Genomic DNA, 22,993 nt, shown 5'->3' on the forward strand with positions numbered 1-22,993 from the left:
GCCCCGCCAGCCGCTGCTGGGAACGCGGTATGTGACGTCATACCACTTCTAGACAATCTCAGAGCACCCTCTACCATCGAGAGCATAGGAGTGCCCACTACATAGGGACTACCCAAGATCAAACCTGGCTCCCTCCCTCTAATCGTCACTCAACTAGAGGTGACGCTATCTCCATCATTGCACATTACAGCGCAATTCGCCGTCTGCGTGGCATCACGATGGTCGAGGCAGTGAGCACGTGGTGTCACACAGCTGCTTAATCTGCTAAAACTGTGTGGTGTTTTGAATTAAGTTTACATTTTACTTTTTTTATCGTAGTGTTGTGTTCATGTGAATGTTCAAATGCTTGCAGTGAAGACTGTTTTGAGATGCCTAAAGTGTTTCGATGCAATTTTACGTATTTCTATATATTCCAATAACAATTTTAAGCTTGTATTACAATTTAAATAACCCAATGTATTCACGATCAAATAGCTAGAGTCACAATTGTACCTAACCGAGACCTCTTAGAATTTAGTAGCAACATTTTATTTTTATAATTATTATTTCTTTTACCTGGCTAAAATTACATGACTATGCTTACAGGTGACACGTGGTTTGTTTTCATTTTCTTCAGGTGACTCGATGCATTTGTCGGGATGGCATCAAATGATCCTGCATATGAGATTATTAGAACCAACAAAGTGAAACTGCAGGAATACCTCCAGGCGAAGTCTTCAGAAGTGCTTGACCATTCCTGTCAAACAGAGATAGTCCCCATTGTGCGAACACGGCACCTGGTTGACCTGGTGCTCGGCAAGGGAGAAGAAGTGTGCATGAGATTCATTGAAGCCGTGCTGGTGCCGCTGAGATCCGAGATCCCTCTCTTGGATCAGTGGATATCACAGCATGAGCAGCAGCTCAACGTAATGGGTGTCGATCTGAGCTGAACTGCGGGTAAAGCCATCCCTGGAGCAGCTTCTCGTGAGTGATGCTAAACTTCACATATTCATTTGCATGTCTCTGGCAAATTTAAGTGAAATAATTGCTTTGAACTGATATGAATTGTCATTTAATATTAGCAAACTGCACCACCCTTGCATGACAACATTCCTCTCAGAAGGAGGACATTAATATTCCATTCCATAGCAGGGTCTGTACAAGGAATCAGCAACTTGGAGGAAAGGATGGATGTATAATGGAAATGTGTGTCAGTATCAAAACATTACATCCACACTGGACCCCAACATTCCTGAATTTCTGTCCTATCCTACACCTCATTTTCCTTGCAAAAGACTTAAACATGGTGATTTTCTCTCACCTCTTCAGACACAGACATTTTATTTCAGCTGGAAGAATGTAATGAGCTATGAAGCTCTTTCAAGTGTCAAGCCCAAGATGTTTGGCCATGGCAGCAAACCCATCTGCTGCCATGGTCTCCATGACTTGGTACAATCTGGATTCCACCAAGGCCATGTCGTTGAAACTGCAGGGTGAATGACCACCTCTCTTAAATTATGGAAGCTGCTTCTACTCCATCCTCTTGAATCGGCATTGCTACGCAGGCATCTCTCACACACTTCCCCACTGCTTCTGCTTCACCCTCTAAAAGTGAGCCCTATTTTTCCAAGCAATGACTGCCTTCCGTTCAGAAGCCCCCATTCTATGGTGTTCCAAATGGCTCCGTCCTTGGCTATCTGCTCTTCTCAGTACAATGTCTCCTCCTTTGTGGACATTTTTTACTCCTAATTTTTTTTTATATTGACTAGCTATCACTGCTATTTCTAAGGACACCCAGCCTTTTATCGCCATTGACTCATGAAACGGAACCTACTCTATCCTCTTAACTCTTTAAAAATGTTGACACTCCTACTGATACTCCTGCTGTTATGGAGTGACTCATGCAGCCTGCTATGGCTGCAAAGTTTGGTAGTACATGTTATTTATATCGTTTATTGTAAAATTTCAATCAGTTCTTATGATCACTGTTCCATTGCTTTTATAGCTTTCTTTTGGTGATTTCGAAAATGTTTTGGTTTAGCCATATTTGTTTGTTGTAGTACAGAGTTAGACTGATAACTTTAATCTAAATTGTCTTATGGTTGTTATTGTTTGACTTGCATCCCACTGGGATTTTTGCACACAGCATTGATATACAGTGCTTTTTCTGGAAGACTTTGCTGTTTTTTCCTGGATTTTTCTGTTTGCGCGTAGTCACTTTAAGATGTTTCTTTTTCCTGTTTTTATTTGTTGCGGTTGCACCCGATTCAAGAGCCGAATGGTTCACAGGGCTATACAAAATAAATGAAACTGAAACTGGATTGGTTATAATTCACTCCAGATTAAACGTCAAATTTGTATCCCTCTCATTTAGAAAAAAAGTCGACGTGATTAAATGACTCTGAATATATGATTCCCGAGAGATTAAAATAACATCAGATACAGAGGTATCACGGTTATTATGGTCAACATTGCCCAAGTGGTGCGCCTCTGGGTTCAGTGTTTACTTGGAAAGCAGATGGAAGTTGTTGAGCAAATTTGCTATTGGAAATCGACACTCTCCCCAATGTAGTGGATGCCACAGTGCTTGCTGATGATGCAGTAACCAGATTATTTGAAGTTTAAGTGAACCTACGATGCAACACGTGGGATGCTACGAATTCTGTAATTCATGTGGCTGTTGTGGAGGTGAAAGCACTTCATCTTCTCTGCTGCTAGGACCGTGCCTGGTGTACTGCACTCAACCACAGTGTAGCCCCCTTGCTAGGTGATGTAGGCCAGCTTGAAATGGAAAAGGAAACACAACCCCAATACCAGTGAAATATAAAAAGTAAAATTCAACATCCTAAACAACAAAAAATAATAATTGTAGGACAAGGCAGCAGTGCATTTTAGACACAAATTGATAGCATTAGGTTGGGATTATGCTGATGTACATCGTAATTTCAAATGTGGTGGTACTATCTTGTTTCACATGCAAAACAAACAAGACAAGTGGTGGTAAATCTTTGTTAAGATATGTAGAATACACATCGGGAAAATGTCCACACAATAATTTGTGATGTACATGATGGCGATACATTTTCCATGATGAACGAATTCGCTATGCTTTTTTTACGTAGTTTATTTTAAACATATTTGTCTGCTATAGGAATGTTTTTTTAGTGTAAATGAAACTAATTTGTTTTTAAATTATTTGTTTCATTTAGATAACCCTGGTGATGATTACAGAGAATTCTTGCTGAAGCTGACATCATTAACACGAGACTACAACGCACGACCTGGAGAACCTGCAGTATTTCTGCTGGAGAGAATGGTGAAGCCAATTCTGGTTCTCTACTACCGCCATCAAGAAACCAAGCAGCACGAGTTACTAGCGAGAGGCAAACAGCACAAGGAGCTGATGAAGAGAGCACAGAGAGAAGGGATGACTTACAATAATCTATTTGATCTCATTGGAAAAGAAACACACCCCCGACTGGTTATTGTAGTTGGGACTCCAGGCAGCGGTAAAACCATGTTGAGCAAATTCATTGTGCACAGCCTGCTGTCAGGTGAGAGAGTGTTTGCACGACGCTTTGAGCACATCGTGCTCATCACGTTCAGGGAGATAAATGATGTTGGAGAGGTGTCACTGGCAGAGCTGTTTTCTGTGCTGCACTCATGTTTGGGAAAAAAAGCGGATGAGGTTTACGCAAACCAAGAGAGAACCCTTTTTGTTATGGATGGGTTGGATGAGTTTGGAAAGTGCCTTCACTATGCCAATGCTTGCACTGATCCACGTAAGACGGCAACAGTAGAAGGCATCATTGCTGCACTAGTGAATGGAAACCTCTTGCCCAAGGCCTCGGTCTTGATAACGACCAGACCTATTGCCATGGCGCAGCTGAGTGGAGTGAATGTTGATCGAGCTGTTGAAATTGCTGGGTTTTCCCATGAGGATAAAATAGAATTTTTATGCAATTTTTACAAAGATAGGAATCTAGCAGAAAGAGTACTCAAGCTCCTGCAGGAAAATGAAACAGTGAATACATTGTCCCAGAACCCTTCATTCTGTCATATAGCAGCCATTACACTGAAGGAACATTTACAAAAGTCTGATCATTCTGAGATTATCCTCAAATCAATGACCGACCTCTTCACACAATACGTGTTTGGGCTCGTAGAACACCATGGACGTGGCAGCCACGGAGCCAAGGAAATTTTATTGTCTCTTGCAAATATGGCTCTGAAAGGGGTTCAGCAAAACATCCAGGTGTTCAGCCAAAAAGATCTAGAAGAGTGTGTTGTTAGTTCTTCTGAACTAGGAAGTACATTCATCAACAAAGTGTTCACATGTGAGGGCATTAAACAAGGGAGTTGTTTTGATTTAAAGCTTTCGTGACTGCAGTAATTCATATTCTTAGTTCTTTTGGTAAAGTCACGTTTTATTATTTTGTTGTTTCCCTTCAACGTGACTTTACCGAAAGAACTAAGAATAAGGGAGTTGTTATTCGTTTTCACACTTAACAATCCAGGAATTCTAGCCATGCATTTGACACATTCAACACGGCCAGTGAGTGACATAATCAAAGCTATTGAGGACAGCAAAGATGGGAGGTTTGATGTGTTTCAGAGGTTTTTTTGTGGACTAGCATCAAGCACTCCATGGATGTTCTTTGAGGGTATCTTGGATCCTCCATCTGCAGATTCTCAAAAGGAAATAATCGAGTGGCTCAATCACAACATGGAAAATCAGAAGGTTGACAAACACAGGCTCATCAGTCTCCTGCACTGTGTGCACGAGCTGCACGACCGCAAGTCCATGAGTGATGCCACTCGGTCCATGACTGAGATAGACCTGTCATTCACAAGGCTGTCCCTGCCAGACTGCGCTGCCATCACCTCGATCCTGCTGCATCGAGAGGAACCTGTGGAGACACTCAACCTGTTTGACTGCGGCATTGGCACCGAGGAAATGAAGAGGCTTCAGCCTGGACTGCACAGATGTAAAGAGCTAGTGTGAGACTTGCACACCTCGCATTCACTACTTCACAAATTGTGTGTGCATATGTTCGTGTGTGTAATGTTTGTAGACCCCTTCATTTCATGTCCTCGCCTTCCATACTCGAGGTAACTTATTTCACGTATGTGTATAAATATATTTAGGCTCGCTGGTCTCGTCATGAAATTGCAATGAAAAAGCACCAGAGGAGGCAGCTATAACTGAGGGGGACGTGTCTAACACGCACCCCTCAGTGAGGCCACGCCCCCCTCCGTGAGGCCACGCCCTCTATGTGAATCTGGCTCTGACACTAGCCAGTGCCTCCCCAGCTATTGACCTCACCGCACATCACTGGTGCGTACATAGAGGTGTGTATCACACAACATGCACATATCCTAGCCACTTTACGTATGACTTCGATAGTCACCCTATATCTGTTTAAAATGTATGTATTTTAACTTTCAATTGGTGTGTCTGCTGCAGACATCGTGCTGCTCGCAGCAGACATCGCGGCTATCGCGATTGTCACCTGAAGACGGGCGCTTGTGTTGCAACTGTAACGTGATTTATTTTGTTTAATTAATGATTGTTTCATATTCTTGGTTCTTTCGGTAAAGTCACGTAGAAGGGAAATAATAAAATAATAAAAATTTAACTTAAATTCTCACGACATTTCGTCGTGAGAATTTTCCCGAAATAACCAAGAATACGAATCCCTGCAGTCACGAAAGCTTTAAATCGAAATTTAATGATTGTGGAATGTTCATTTCTTGCATTAAAGTTGTTTTTGCTCTGATTTCTCTTTGCTTCATTGCTCTAATTTATTAGTTTTATTTTTTGGTGTCAGGTCACACTTGCAAATTAGGCTATCCAGGTAAAAAAACCAGGTTAAAAAATACACCTGATATTTCAAATTTCTATGTCAACATATATCTATATACCGAATAACAGCACTTCAACAGCCTCGGAATGCTTAACAATGTATCAATAAATTTCGATTTAAAGCTTTTGTGACTGCAGGGATTCATCTTCTTGGTTCTTTTGGTAAAGTCACGTAGAATGGAAAAAAATAATAAAAATAAAACATAATAAAATAAAATTCTCACGACGTTTCGGCCACAACACAAGTAGCCTACTTCAGGTGAAGAAACAGAACTGTCAGGACGACAGCGCTTCAATGAACACTGCTAAGCTTGGCGGCGTCTTTTAAGCTGGGTGGGAGGAGCAGAGCGCCTTGACAAAGGAGTTTACATATCAACAGAAGAATTTATCATTGATGTAGCTGTGTTAATGTGTTGGATTAGCAGAGTGTTAAAGTCAGAAATTAGCATGTAATTGGGAGATTAGCATGTAACTGGTCACGGAAGTAGCTATGTTAAAGTCAGAGTTTACATATCAACAGAGGCATTTAGTATATTGACGCTAAAGAACTGCAACTACCCAACTGTCGTACAATAAGCCGATGTGAAAGAACTAAGAATAAACTACATCAATATAATACATGTACTCAATATATTCTTCAATAAGTTGAGCTATTAACGTAAAGTAACTGGGTATGCACTACACTGTATAATGAATACCAAATAGTAAACTGATTAAAAAAAACTAAAATATAAACTACATCAATATTCTAGATTTGAAGCTTTCGTGACTGCAAGGATCCATACTCTGGTTCTATTCGGTAAAGTCACGTAGGTAAAAATAAAATAACAAAAATCACGACGTTTCGGCCACAACACAAGTGGCTTTCATCAGGTGAAGGGACCGTACTGTCCAGAGGACAGCGTTGGAGTGAATACAGCCAAGCCCAGGTCGCGTCCTTTAAGCTGTGAGCTGCACCTGTGGTGACTGCTATATCGGGGAGACGAAACGACATGTCTCTGACCGAATTCACGAGCACAAATCAGATTTGAAACACGGCAGAACAAATTCTTCTGCCGTAGCTGATCACTTACAACACTGTGGATGATCACGATATTGTTTTCTCCGATACCAAGGTTCTCTGCAAACCCACGGGTTTTAATCAGAGATTTGTCCACGAGGCAATTCAGATTTACAAACACAGACACAATTTCAACCGAGAGGATGGTTTCAAATTAAGCAATCATTGGAAAGATGTTCTAAATCAAACCAAACATTATACTAATTTTCAATGGTACAGTATATTTTTTCAAGTAGTGGTATCCCAAACTTTAATAGCAGGTTATTTCCCTTCACACCAACATTATGTAAAATTCCCCCCCCCCCCCCCCCCAACCGTGCCGGTCCAGTACATCATTTTATGCTAATTCCTTTGTCAAGGCGTCTTTTGTTTCCTCCCACACAGCTTAAAGGACGCGACCTGGGCTTGGCTGTCTTCACTCCAACGCTGTCCTCTGGACAGTCCAGTCCCTCACCTGATGAAGGCCACTTGTGTTGTGGCCAAAACGTCGTGATTTTTGTTATTTTATTTTTACCTACGTGACTTTACCAAATATAACTAAAGAGTATACATCAACATTATCAATAAACTCAATATACTATCCAATCAGCTGAGCTACTAGCAATGAGTTACTATACATTACAATTCTATGACGAAAAAAGTAGCGGTTTCTTTTCAATGTTAGCACCACGGAAAGCGACAAGCTTTGTTCAGTCGAACGAGTCCATCTATGCTCGGAACGGAGGAGGGGGGAGAAAGAGAAACAGCCATGATGCGCTGCTCTATCCTGTGTTGCATTACAACTATGCTATAAACTAGACTACTATACATTACAACCTTCCAATCTAAACTACATTGTATAATATCGTATATACAGCCCAATGTAAGCTCTAACATTATGCATTATATTGATATGCCTCCAATTAAACTTTTTTTTATATATTACACGACTATACACCGTAATATACACTGCCATAGACAAACCCCACCATTGAATTATACAATGCATTACTATACACTACCCTATACTTTAGACTATAAAATATTAGACTTGTAATATTACACTATGTATTATTCTACCAACCCTACTCTATACAACACTGCTGTATATTCACTATACAATTATGATACTATATATTGCCTTGTGAATTATGTTAAACATTACACTGTTATACTATTTATTATTATACAACATGCTAAAAACCATACCATTGACCGTCGTGTGAAAGGTACTAAGAGGCAGTGCCAGCGAATGGACTGCGGTCTGAAAGTCACCGTAAAATACAATCAATCAAGAACCGAAATGGTTTATAACGTCTTTCCAATGGTTACAAAGCCAAAATCCATCTTCTCGGTTGAAATTGTCTGTGTTTGTATATGTGGATGGCCTCATGAACGAATCTCTCATGGTAGCCGGATGGCTTGCAGAGAACCTCCGTCTTGGAGAAGTCAATGTCATGTGAGCCCACTGAATTATAACAGTGATCTGCCACGGCTGAGGTATTCGTCCTACTGTGCTTCAAGTCTGCTTTATGTTCACGGATGCGGTCCGAGATATGTCGTTTGGTTTCTCCAATGTAGCTGCTACCACAGAGGCAACTTAGTTTGTAGACCCCCGGGTACTGTATGTCTGGAACCACATCTTTTACAGACGGAACCAGATCACGGATTTTATGTACTGTGTTGAATCGGACCTGGATCTTGTGTTTATTCAGGATTTTGGAGATCTTTTTTGTGACCCCCGCAATGTAGGGTAAGGTCATGGTTTTGAATGGCTCCTCAAGAGGATCCTTCTTCTTGGTTGGAGTGATGGCTTTGTGGATTGTGTAGTCGGAGTAACCATTAGCCTTGAGAGCTTGGTGTACGTGCTCGAGTTCACTGGCAATGTGTTCCTGGTCGGAAATGCATTGGGCTCTATGGTATAGAGTCTTGATGAGGGAATTCTTCTGGGATGGATGGTGGTGGGAATCCGGTTTTAAGTAAGCATCCATATGGGTAGTTTTCCTAAAGACGCTGCCAAGCTTAGCAGTGTTCATTGAAGCGCTGTTGTCCCGACAGTTCTGTTTCTTCACCTGAAGAAGGCTACTTGTGTTGTGGCCGAAACGTTGAGGGAGAATTTTATTTTATTGTTTTATCTTTATTTTATTATTTCCATTCTACGTGACTTTACCGAAAGAACCCAGAAAATGTACCAATAATTAAATTTAAATGTACAATTTTATTGGGAGACTGTCATTGTCTCGGTGTGGTCTGGAAATGTGTATTGCTGTTGTTTTACTGCCTTTCCAAAGCTTGGGATCTGATGTAATTTGAACTTGCATGCTATTATGTATTATTAAGTGACGCCACGGTGGTGTGATGCTATCTTCCTCGGCTGGTATGCAGGAGTTTGGGGGTCCGACCCTGATACCTGCTGTACATGTGGAGTGTTCAAGTTCTCTCCGTGGACACATGGAGATTTTCTCTGGGTCCTCCAGTTTTTCCCTCCACATTTAGAAACATCCGTTTAGATTATTTTGCTACTATAAATTTTCAAGTGGTAATCCACTTCCTCGAGCTATTATATGTGGCCAGGTCGCTTCTGAAAAACAAGATAATAGCTCTGGGCCTTACCTGGTATGATAAAACAGAGTTTATTTTGTTTCCATATTTTTAAGTGATTTGTTCACCTTTACTATAGTTTGCACTCTTATCGTGTATTTATATTGGTTGTTGTAACTTCCTGTCCTGTCTTGACTCCACTCTTTGGATTACTCCAGTATAAAGATTCAGATTCTGCTATTAGGTGTAGATTTGTATTTGTATATTCAGCCTTAACCGAGTACCCATCGCAGTGTGTAAACATCAGCAGTGCGGAGACAAAGGTGGCCGAGCATGGCACTGGCCACACCACACCCTCGTGTGCCATGTCAGCCTGAATAGGTGCTCACTAACTGCACTTTCCCCAACAGCCTGTGTAGACTACATGAGGGATCTGTGTATGGTTTCCTTGTGTGTGTGTACTGTATATGGGGGATTTGTGTTGTATTTGTGTCTGGGGGTAGCCGTGACTGTAGGTGGTGATGATGAAACACGGAAACAGAGAAGAGACTCCCAGTGACCCCCACTCCTGCGCTCTCAGTTTCAGCGCATTGAGCTTTTGGTGCAGGTGGTTTAGTAAATTTCCATATGGCTCACTCCACTTCCTTCTCTTGCTTGTCAAGCATTCAAACTTCTCGCATGGACTACGTGCTGGAGAATACAAACTCGGTGTAACTCACAAGAGGACTCTCCTGGTTACTCATGCGGCGTTGCCATTTAAAGGTTTCAATATTATTGCATATTTTTGATATTGTACCCAATACTTTCATCGACCTACTAATGGTGTCACGAGACTAATAATATAATCTGTTTGGATATCTCATGATGCAGTGCAAGCATTTGTGTTAGAAAGTGGCCCACAAAAGTGGATATCACAGGGCTTACCAGTCAAATGCCTTCCACTGACATTCAGTTTCAGACAGACCCATAAACTCACAGAGATCCACAGACTCACATTGATATATAAAGACGCATGTTGATACAAAAAGACAAACAGCGAAATGTACTCGCACTGAGCTAGACGTACAGGGTTGCATAGACTCAATAACAACCGCCATTTGCCACTAAGTGGCGGTTACATCACCACGACGCTTGTGCCAGGCCATGTGCATAGACTCGCACAGAGGCACACAGACAGTCTCGCTTCGACAAACACACTCACAAAGAGGCTCGTATATCAACTCAAATCTACACACTCACGAAAACGTCCAGACTCGTACACAGAGCCACTCCCCCACTAGCCCCGCCCACACTACCACTAGAGATGCCCATTCCCGACTAGACCCGCACACTCCGTGACGAGGCCCGCCCACTTCCTCAATTAGTCCAACCCACTTCACCACTAGCCCTGCCCACTCCAGTCGTAGCCCCCACTCCACCACTAACCCAGCCCACTACCATTTAGATCCGCCAAATTGATAACTTGCCACGTCCACTATATCACTAATACCTCCCACTATTATCCCACTGCTAGTTCATTTTCTCATTTTTAACCGTCTGGACCACCAATTCTCGTCGTCTTGGTCTCCCTGCATCAGCTCTCACTCCCCTCCAACAAATAAAAAAGACTTCCCACAAGTTATTTTCAATCTCCCATTTATTCTCACACTTTGCCTCTCCTCCATCAACTTTACTGGCTTCCTGTTCACGACCATTGTCTTTTCAAATGTCTGATGCTCATCTTCAAATCTCTCTATGGCCTTGCCCCACCTTCTCTTGCCTCTCATCTCCTTCCATGTCCCCTCTCGTCCTCTCCGTTCCCAATATTCTCTGTTCCTCCATCTCCCTGCGTTCAATCCTTCTCCCTGCACACCTACACTGGAATAATCTTCCCCAGCACATTAAGTAGTCCCCCTCCTTAACCTCATTCTGTTCCTCTCTTAAAGCCTCACCGCTTCTCCATTTCCCATTCTCTACCCCTCCCTCCCCTATCATTTTGTCTTCTGTTTTCAGATGGCTGATGTAGATGCAGAGTAACAACTACAATTTCACATTCAGGTGGTCAAGCCAGATAACCACTTCAAGAGTAGCGCAGTGTGTCATTGTCATGTGGATCGGACATTGCTTCATTGTATGTTGATTGGTCTGTTCTGGATGACCACAGTTGAACACTGGAGAGTTTTTAATTTTCCATTTGTGCATCAGGTATCTGCATCTGCCATGGTTTGTGCAGTGGATGCGGTTTAGGGTGGACCATGAGCTTCTTGGAAGATCAAACCCAGGGATCTGCCTTGGGCCTTTCACAAGGTGTTCGTTAACATCTCGCCACCAGATGAAGTGAACACCACTACGGTGTGCTCGAGATGGGTGTTCAGTCGTGATCATTTTAATCCATTCTATCTCACACCTGCCCACCGTGTCGTGGCAGTTTTTTCTATTTTTCCTGCATTGCATTTTTCATTTCAGAAAATATTTCATCTGGAAAATCCATTGCGATAGAATATCTTACGTGCAACGTTGCACAGGAATATCGGGTGGAGCAGCTGCAGTGCTTAGAGCACCGGCACTAGAAACCCATGGCCTGAAATCAGTCGAGTGACAGAAGAATCGGTCCTGCCCCCCTCGCTTCACCAACCCATAATGGGCGTAATGGTGAAATATAGCAAGAAAGCATTACTACAGATAATATGTAGGAAGGCCTTTATCCAACAGTACAGCAAGCGGGTCTGTGAATTCCATCTGTTGCAGAACTGTGAGTGTTATCCTCTCATGTGCAACGTGGAGTTTCTCCCGGTACTCTGGTTCCCTCCCACACAAAGCCAAACACCTGTTTCATGGAAATGGTCAGCCGTCCCAGGGCAGGAATTTCTTAAAAAATTAGTCTTGTGATGCCGGTGATGTTTTCGTAGATAGATGGACAACATTGTTATTATCATTATATTTGTAATTCTCTCTCTCTCTATGCTAGGAGCACTCTTTCCCTCTCCTCCACACAAAAAGCTAAGACAAAGAACCCCTAATAGCCATACAGGCTCTAGAGTCAAGTGCTCTTTGGGACAATGGCTCAGCCTATTTCTTATATCGTAACACCCATGTCCCCAAAATGCAGCTCTCCCCTGAGCGCCGTCTTCAGCAAATACACTCGGCTCCACATTCTCCTTTACTGCATCAGTCCATCTCTTTTCCAGCCTGTGTGATGTCCGTTTATAACCCTCTATCTGCCCCAACATAAGCTACTTGAGCATGTGGTGGCTGGGTATGTTGGCTAGATGACCCAGTCAACTCAAGCATTGCCCGTCGGAAGAGCTCACGTGATGTGAGCTCACAATCCAGCCTGGTTAAACCAAGGATGGATGGGCATAAGTAGGAGAGGGGGGCGATGCCAACCCCAACTGCAAGTGATGATGAAATTATTTATTACAACTTTCATCAGCTGGCTGAAACCAGGCCACTGTCGGTTTTAATGGGGTCCGAGATGGACACCCACCACCAGAGTGGAAGACTCTCAAGCGCATCTTCCTGTGACCAAGCCACCATTACCTGACTCCCGATAATGGGGAGGTGAGCCCACCGTTACTTGAGATTCGCAGCTTCCCACACCGCATTCATTGTTTTATTTAAAAGAAGAGCCACTCCCTGTTTCGCAGTTTCCAATCCCATGTTTAGGACTGTCCATGCCTCAGTGGTTGGTACTATGCAACCTACGACTAAAACTAAAACGGACATCCAGAACGCAATGAGAAGAGGAGGAGGCACTCGAGAACAAGGAGACGAGGAAGTATGAAGAGGAAATCTTCAGCAGAATCAGGGGGGCAAAAATTAAAAACCTTAGTATAGCAGGGAGAGAGATCGCGGAGACACGGACTTTGGAAACAAGTTGATTTGCAACTTGCAGCAACAAAAACATCATCGTCAACATCAACATAATGACTCTTTCCTATTGGGTTCCAGTTATGGTGGTTGCTTTGGTGACGGTGGTTACTACGATGATTGCTGTGGTGATGGTGGTTTGCTGCTAGAGTGAATGTGGTTTCTATGCTGTGATTGCAACTATGTTGATGGTGATTGCTGTGTTGTCGTTGCCATATTGGTGGCTGTGGTGATGGTGGTTGTTGCTAGACTGATTGTGGTTGCTACGCTATGGTTGCTGACAGTGATGGTGGTAACTACGGTGATTACTGTGGTGATGGTGGTTGCTGCTATGGCGATGGAAGTTGCTATAATCATGGCGGTCTCTACGGTGACCATCGCGGTGATGTTGGTTGCCGCGATTGCTACGGCGGTTGCCGTGGAGATGCACGCAGTGGTCCTGGCAGTGGGGCAGATCCAGGAGCTCCTGGGCGAAGGACTCCTGGGTGCGAGTCCAGGACAAGACGCGAGACTCTCCACTGGAGAACTCCGCCTTGAGAGATTCACAGTTACGCGATCAGAGCTGCCTCAACGCATCCAGGGGGTCCTGAGAGAGACATGGAGACTCGTGAACTCGCACAAAGACGCACGCTAAGACTCGCAAATAAACTCACCTCATGATTCACAGACTCGCACAGAGACACGGAGGCTTAAACAGAGACTCACACAGACTCACAGCTTCACGAGCAGCGCTGCCACTCGCTCACAACTCGCCCACCCGCTCACCCACTCACTCACCCTCCCACCAGCCAGTTACCCATTCACCATCCAGCAATTCACCTACCCCTTCACCACCCACCCACTCAACCGCCTGCTCACCCACTCGCTCACCCAGCCGCTCACCTCCTAACCCATCCACCACTCACACACCTACCCGCTTGCTCGCTCACCCACTCACCACCGGTTCACCAACTCGCTCGCCGATTTGCTCACCACTCACTCGTCCACCAACTCGTCCACCCACGCTCTCAACCACTCACTCACCATCCACCCATTCCTTCATTCACACACTCACCAACCACCTACTCACCCGCCCATCCACTCACCAACCCACCCGCTCACCTACCCACCCACTCACCCACCCGCTCACCCGCTCACCCGCTCACTCACGCACTCACACACCTGCCATCTGCTTACCCACCCACCCACCCACTCACCCACCCGCTTACTCACACACCCGCCACCTGCTCACTCACCCACCCGCTCGTCCACCCACCCGCTCACTCGCTCATTCACCTACTCACACACCCACCATCTTGCTTACCCACCCATCCACTCACCCAATCGCTTACCCACTCACTCACCACCCTCCTGCCCACCCGCCCACCCACTCACCAACCATACCCGCTCACCAACCCAAGTGCTCAACCACCCACCTGCTCACTCACCCACCCACTCACACCCCTGCCACCTGCTCAACCACCCACCCACTCACCCATTCGCTCACCCACTCACTCACACATCCAACCCAACCACTCACCACCCACCCATTAATTCATCCACCCACTCACCACCCACCCACTCACCACCCACCCACACCCACCTGCTCACCCACCCATCCATCCACACATTCACCCACTCACCCATCCACACATTCATCCGCTCACCCACCCACACCCATCTGCTCACTCACCCGCTCTTGGGAGGATAGACTTTTAGCTAGTAAAACATCTGTAAACAAATCAGGATTACTTGTTTTACAGATGATAAAATAGATCAGTAGACAGGGGCTGTATGCGTTTCTACGTTGTAATTTATATTCTGCACAAAGGCGACTCCACAGCAGCTGTGGCGAGGCAAGGCCGGCGATCACGAGAGCCAGATGACAGCAGATAACTCGAGAGACGCACGCGTTATCGTCTAGCTGTGGGTGTGCTCAACTGCGCGTGTGTTTGTGGCTAAATGCGAGAATGTGGATCAGTGTGTTATTAAATTACGAGGCTGCAATAAGATCCTTGTATGTCGACCTTCTGTTGCACCGTGCTTAGCCAACCGTGATAATCGGACATTACTCAATTGTATTTTACATCGAGCAATCAGCACCCCTACGTGCAGAGCAAAGCCGCTTGCAGGTGAAATGCTGAGTCGCCTTCTTATTGTGCAAAAAAAAGTTGCCACTTGGGGTGCCCTTTAGAAGTGCAAAGGGGATTGCATTTCTCGCAAACCACGTGGCCCAGCTTTGCCCTTGAGAGGCAGTCGCGCCGTGCAGGCGTCCCAGTGTCAGCCCTGTCACCACCATCACCACCGTCACCATCGTCACCACCGTGACTATCGTCACCACCGTGACTATCGTCACCATCGTCACTATCATCACCACCCACACCATTGTTACCACCACCGTCACCACTTTCACCATCGTTACCACTGTCACCAACGTCACCACCCACACCATCGTTACCACCATCACCCTCCACGTGTAGGATTCACGGCATTTGAAGGGACAGGGAGTCATCTTAGATGAAAAACCATACATAGGTGTGCAGCATGCATGCACCCACGCTCTCCAACTTATCTAGACCAACAGCTCAGAAAAACTGAATTTGTGACCAAGTTGTCGTTTAGACCGGCGGTCCCCAACCTTTTTGGCACCAGGGACCGGTTTCGTGGAAGACATTTTTTTACGGACTGGAGGGGGGGTCATCATTGGGCCTTTCCCCCTTTTCAAAGAAGCTCTCCAGCGACGTTTGTTTTTTGCTCATTTTGGCGAGGGTTAGCTTGTGGGCTTTATACCAAAACTGTGACTGAGACAAGTGCGCAGTGCGGGAGAGAGGCGTGGACGGAAGTGGTAAATACAATAATGGGCAGGCCACGCGCAGACTATAATAAGTTACGGATTCCGACTTCTCATAAGGAGCGCGCAACCTAGATCCCTGGCATGCGCAGTTGACAGTAGGGTTCGCGCTCCTATGAGAATCTAATGCCGCCGCTGATCTGACAGGAGGCGAATCTCAGACGGTAATGCAAGCGATGGGGAGCGGCTGTAAATACAGATGAAGCTTCACTCGCTCACCCACCGCTCGCCTCCTGCTGTGCGGCCCGGTTCCTAACAGGCCACGGACCGGTATCGGTCCGCGGCCGGGGGGTTGGGGACCCCTGGTTTAGACCACAGACTCAAAGCGTTGAGAACACGTGGCCGTCCCAGCAACAGGCAGCAGTGAGACAAAGACAACTGTGGACCGGTTTCGTCTAATTAGGACTCATTAGTGCAGGACGGTAATCAATACTTTCTCTTGCCATATGCCTCTGGCAGCCCCATATATGGAGATGACCTTTACACTATGGTGACCCCATAGACAGTTGTCTAAAGGTAACAGTAATCAAATCTGTAAATGATGAGAAAACCAATCACAACAAATATAAATTATGCAGGCTGGAAACAATAGATTTCACAATGGTATCAGTGAAAATAGTATACTTGTTTTTTTACGGTAAAGTCACGTTTACACGTTCAGATACAAAAACACTCCGCATGTACCCTCCCCGAGCGAATCTAAGTAATTAAAATAAAACAAAAACAGCACCATGCATTACTGCTCTACTTTGTAGTCGCGAAAGTCTAGTGTGACAAGTCTTGATCAAATCGTGTTTATGCATATACACGTGCCTGAGTAAACATTTTAACGATGATAATCCTCTACAATTGAAAAAAACATCGCATTAAGAAGATGTGTGTGGGAATATTTACAAGGCCTAAAAGTTGCACAGCGCATACGACTTAGGGGTCTATAGCTGTACGCACTGCCGTGCAGTTGAAATCCTTTGTGAGAAAAAAATCACACGCGGACAGAGTTATTTGTGGTTGGCGCACTGCTTTATGAACCACATATGTATTAGACAGTCACCCACAGAAGTTGATATAACAGAGCTACCTCTAATTACAAATGTAATTTTCTTCTTGATTTCCCTGCATCTGCCCTCATTCCCCTCCACCAAATAAAAAATTCTTCTGCACGAGTTATTTTCAATCTCCCCTTTAATTCTCACACTTTGCCTCTCCTCCAACTCCAATGGCTTCTCGTTCACTACCACTGTCTTTTAAAATACCTGTCGCTGGTCTTTAAACCTCTCCATGGACTTGCCCTACATAATTTTGCCTCTTTCATCTCCTTCCATGTCCTCTCTCGTCCTCTTTGTTCCCAATCTTCTGTCTCTGTCCCTCCTCTTTGTGCCAAACCTCATTTATGGTCCATCTACTTAACCTTCTTCCATTCCTCCCTTAAAGCCTCACCTCTTCTCCATTGCCCATTCTCTACCTCTTCTCTCCCCTTAAGCCTCCACTCCTTCTCGTCCCTACTCTTCTCCGATCCCATTGCTGTCTATCGCTGTCACTTATTCCTCAAACTTTGTACACCCCTGCCATCTAAATCATTCCATTCTGTCACCGCCTTGTGCTTGTTATGTCAAGAGAGAAGGCACTCTATAAATATACACCAAAGCCACCACCGCCACCACCGTCACCACCGCCACCAAGAAAAGGAACAGATTTATTTGTTGGGTCTGGAAGTGGCCAAAGTGCAAGTCGGCCATGAAAAAAATTTACATTTAAAATTACACCGCCACCAATTAAAACATTAAACACAAACACAAAGGTTGTCTGTATAACCTCAACGGACTCTTGAGGCAAGTGCTTTTAGCGAGCAACTATGAAAGCCAGCATGGTACACAATGGGGAGGGTGGCCAGCACCATGCCTGGCCGCCTTTATCTCCCGAGTAGTGATGTTTACACACCGCACCAGGTACTCATTGGAGGCTGAGTCGAACTCGGGTTAGCCCAAAACCACTTTAGTTCATCGGTACTGGTGTTGCCAAGTTCATCGCGCAATACGCGAAACACTATACAATTACCGGATAATACGCATACCCACACAGGCTTGTGCATGTGTGGGTGGGTTATTTATACAGCAGTATGCAGCATGGCAGTCAGTCGGCACCTTCCGCAATGCACGTTTGTTATTCATGAGGGTGCACATCCTGATGTATTCATTGGCTGATCACCCGAAGCCACCGTGTGAGCTGAGAGTTTCTCGATCTTACCGGGTACTCGATAGAGCTGAGAAATGCACTGCGGTCAATACTCAGAGTCAACATTTAGAGGTAGAGACCCAGAGATGAAGAGAATCCTTAGCAGCCCGTACATATTAATGGATAGCAGTGATGGTCCCAGCTGCTGACTTGTACACCAGGGGTGAAGAATTGAGATAAGGCTGTGGTCCCAACATAATTTCACTCCTTCCATTTGTTTTGTATTGAGTGGCATCCTGACGGGTACGACACGGTTCAGACGCGGCCACCAGCTCAAAAAACACGTACAGAACAAACCCTGCGCAGAGAAGCATGCAGAGACGCGTGCTCGAAATCACACCAAGACAGAGGAACGTGCAGATGAGAGAACATACACAGAGGTAAGATCCCTCCTCATGTTGACCATGATGAGAAGGAAAGAGCAACACGCAGATGAAAACGTTTCTGGAAGTGACGATGGCTGATGATCAAGAGTAACTTGGAGGGGAGGAGGAGGTGGGAAGCTCATGCACAGGAGGTGCTGGGGCCGATTGTCACAGCGCAGGCGTCACGAGAAGTGACGTTGGTTTGGGGAGGCCTTCATCAAACAGTGGATTTACCACTGGTGATGATGCCCATAATGATGATGAATGCATGGGCAGTCCACTCACATTCGTGCATAATCAGGTGCACGTCCACTCCCCTAGTCACCCCTCCACTAATCTGACTCCCCGAGTCACCCCTCCACTCACCTCACCCCCATTCCCCGAGTCACTCTCACCTCGACTTCTCCACTCTATCGCCAGTCGCCCTGAAGAGGCCCAACTCCGGAGCCTCCCCCAGTGCCACGTTCACTCTCAGCACGAACATCGTGCGATGCCACCCCCTCCTCTGCTGCATCCCTCCAACTCTTCCTCCGCCATTGCGAGAATCGGCTCCACGAAGGGTCCCACGCTGTCCCCGTCCCTCAATGGACTCGTGTCCTTTGTTGATGAAGGCCATTTAATAAAATGATAATTAATTATGCACACACACAGGTCACCAAAGTAGCCTCAATAGACATGTTAGGGCAAGTTGTGGAGCCTTGTGCTGTGGAACACACGAGGGGGTGGTATGTATTTTGTATGTTGAACTTCTTTTGCACGGTACGTAGCCAACCGTGCTAATCGGAGGTGCAGGGGAAGGGCAACAAAGTAAGCACAAAAAGTAGTTCTAAATAAATGAGTTTTCAATCTAGATGTAAAAGTGCACAGCTCCAGTGGCTTCTAATATCAGAAGGAAGAGCGTTCGAGACGGCCGCAGAAGCGCTTCTGAAAGTGTGATGCAGCGACCGCCTTTGTTCGATGGTTCGCCAAAATCCGCTGTGGGAATGTGATGTGGCCAACACCATGCACGCGGCCACCTTTGTCTCTCCCAATTGCTGATGTTTATTATAGACACTGCACCAGGTACTCTTTAGATGGTGAGTCGACCGAGGGAAGGTTCAGGACTGGGTCACACAGACACACACACACAGAAAAAGATGCCCTATGTCAAATCCAGAGGCTTCTAAGAAAATGGAGGTGTAAGACGGACACAGCTATTACATGGATGAAGGTGTAATACAGATATTTGTGTTAAGGTGGTGCTGCTCACCTGAAAACAATAACAAAAATCCCACCACTCATTCATCTGTTTAATCTTTGATTGGAAAACGCTGGGCGAGACCTGCGACATTCGAGTGAGCTCACCTACTCGCTCACAAACACAACACTCAACCCAGTCAATCAACATGTTACACACCCTAAATATGACCCGCCTTGTCCTCGGGAAGACCTGCAACATGCTACTGAGCTCACCTCTTCACTCACCTACTCACCCACTATTGCTATGTCATCCACACACTCGCTTATCTTAACAGACCTCAATAATTGACATTTAGCTCCTGAAGATATTGCTACATGCAATAAAACGCGAGTGTGTGAGTGATTGATTGAATGTGGAAGTGAGCATCTGGTTGCGTGAATGAGTGAGCATGTGAGTGCGTGTGTGAGTGTGTAAGGTGAACGGTAGTGTATCGGCGAATGTGCTGTGCTACAAATCTGGTGATCCGAGTTCAAATCTCGTTCACCAGTCTATGGGTCTCTGTGTAAGTCTTTACCTCTCTGTAAGTCTATGGGTCTCTGTGTAAGTCTATACCTCTCTGTAAGTCTATGCGTCTCTGTGAGTCTACAGGTCTGGTAAGTTTACTGGTCTCTGTGTGAGTCCATGGGTCTCAATGTGAGTTCATGGGTATCTGTTATCATCATCTGTGTTTGAATGAGTCGATGGCTCTGTGTGATTGACTCCAAGTCTCTCTGTTCGAGTGAGTTTATGGCTTTCTGTGCAAGTCTATGTCTACGTGACTTTACCGAAATAACCAAAGAGTAATTCCTGCAGTCACAAAAGTGCCAAATCAAGTTTGAGTCTATGTCTCTCTGTGTAAGTGAGTACAACATATCCTTGCTTAATGCGGGGGTTGCGTTGTCGAAAATTGTTGTTTAAAGCTATTTTACGTCAAGCAGAAAACTTTTCTACAAGGAAAAACGGTAAAGGGGGGGACTCTGTTTTAGCACAATGTAACTTTTATTATTAATTTTTAATTGAGAGTACAGTACACTTTTCTATGTTTATTTTAAATGTGTTGTGTATATGTAGAAGATATATATTATAATCTTTATTTATACTGGAGGAATCTAAAAAGCCCTTTTTCACAGATGTCCAGTTGGGGTGGTACAGAAAGTTACAAGAACAAACGATGCAAAAACACAATCGAAGTGAAAAGTATAGGAAAGGTAAGCAAATCACAAAAAAATAAAAATAAACTATTTTTATCTTACCTAGTAAAGCCCTCTAAGCTATTAGCTTCTATTTCAGAAGCGAACTGGCCACAAATGATAGATGAATGAAGTAGCTTATGACGTGGGAATTTATAGCAGCCAAATAATAATAAAAATTGTGTTACATTCATCAATATACATTCAAAGGACGTGAAAGGGAGATATGATGAGTGAAAACTATAAGGGAGTGAGTGAGATGACACTATACACAGATGCTGGAACAAAGGCTGAGGAAGAGGATGACACGCCACGTAACACAGCGCGCACCGGTACAGCATCAGCTCCCAGCAATACAGAACAACGCTGCCAACACTCACACCACTCATAAGAGCAGTCCGTCATGTGCTACTCCAGTTATAGTGGGTGTGGTGTGCACTAAGTGAAACACATTACATAAAAGACGAGGATGTACTGCATATAGTCCTCTGCGTGAGTGAATCTATGTCTCTCTGTGTGAGTCTGTGCGAGTGACTCTATGGTTCTCTGTGTGGGTTAATCAATGGTTCTCTGTTTGAGTGAGTCTATGTGTCTCCATGTGAGTGAGTCTATGGCTCTGTGTCAGTGAGACATTGGCTCTCTGTGTGAGTGCTCTCTCTGAGTGAGTCTATGGCTCTCTGTGGGAGTAAGTGGGTCTCTAAGGTCACCACCATCTTGCTCCCTGCCCAGTGCGTCCACCTGGTTGAGCTGCAGGAGTCTATTGTCCACCGCTCCAGACCGCACAGATATCCAGACGTCCATCTCCAGCACAGACACCGGCAGATTTTTAAAACTGGTTGTGGAGGTAAGGACACGAGAGGGGTAATAGTCAACCACCATTACCACCATCAATACCACCATTACAACCACCAAAATCACCGCTATCGTTAACACAACCATCAATATCACCACCTCCACCACAACGATCACTATCAAAATTACAATCACAATACTCTTTGGTTCTTTCGGTAAAGTCACGTAGGTAGAAAAAAATAATAGATCACAACGTTTCGATCGCAACACAAGCAACCATCATCAGGTGAAAAAATATAGCGAGAAAGCTGCTGAAACACGAAGTTATATTGGCTTGAGATAAGCTCAGCCCAAGGGTAAGTGGGCGGGGCTAGAGGTAGAATTTGCATGTAAATACAACACCACATCGTGGAAAAGGAAAGAGAGAGACAGACACCGAGAGACATCCACACACAGAGAGAGGCACACACAAAGAGACACACGAGAGACGCATATAGAGAAAAACACACCGGCAGAGAGAGATACCCACACAGACAGATGCAGAGAGAGATAGACAGAGAGAATTACATAATTGCCCATGAATTACTATGGTGTGACAATGCCAATTACCAATGTCAAAGGGAACATCAATGAATGGTAAATGTGGGGTAATATCCCCAGAAGAGCATGTAGACTACATTAAAAATTAAAATAATCAGGCAATATAATATCACATATGGGTTCAGTTTAAAGTTTACTTATGAAAAATAATACTGAAATAATTGTGCTCCATAGGTTATCTTAATGGTAAAGTTACATAAACATCACGGAATCACTTAAGCTGACCATTTAAAAAGACATTAATTCCAAGATGTTGAGCAAAGGAAATTGTTTGGAAGTTCATCTCACACCAAGTACATTTTACTGTAAATCTAAATCTACATAGTTCAACCTTCTCGATCAGAAAGGTTGTTAACATTTTTTACCACAAGCAATGAGTTCGGTGTAAAGCTGTTAAGCAAATTAACCACTGCACACGGTTGTAAAGCTCTCTGCCTCAAAGACAGCACTCTACCAAGTGTCACGACGCAGCTGCGCACGCCACATGATAA

General features: G+C 44.7%; 2 long non-coding RNA genes across 2 annotated transcripts; one reads left to right on the forward strand and one right to left on the reverse strand.

The window, feature by feature from the left end:
* The first annotated feature begins 645 nt into the window (after nt 1–645).
* LOC142908460 (uncharacterized) lies at nt 646–5,759 on the forward strand. The gene is made up of 2 exons (XR_012931792.1): nt 646–963; nt 3,189–5,759. It is a non-coding gene; the product is annotated as an uncharacterized LOC142908460 (long non-coding RNA).
* Nucleotides 5,760–17,102: 11,343 nt separating this feature from the next.
* Nucleotides 17,103–22,047, reverse strand: LOC142908461 (uncharacterized). Its single transcript, XR_012931793.1, has 2 exons — nt 21,849–22,047; nt 17,103–19,804 (listed from the first exon to the last, which is right to left on the reverse strand). It is a non-coding gene; the product is annotated as an uncharacterized LOC142908461 (long non-coding RNA).
* Nucleotides 22,048–22,993: the final 946 nt, after the last annotated feature.

This window comes from Petromyzon marinus, assembly GCF_048934315.1.
Source record: "Petromyzon marinus isolate PM22_M1 ecotype Great Lakes invasive population chromosome 84 unlocalized genomic scaffold, UKy_Petmar_22M1.pri1.0 chr84_unloc.4, whole genome shotgun sequence".
Classification (NCBI taxonomy): Eukaryota; Metazoa; Chordata; class Hyperoartia; order Petromyzontiformes; family Petromyzontidae; genus Petromyzon; species Petromyzon marinus.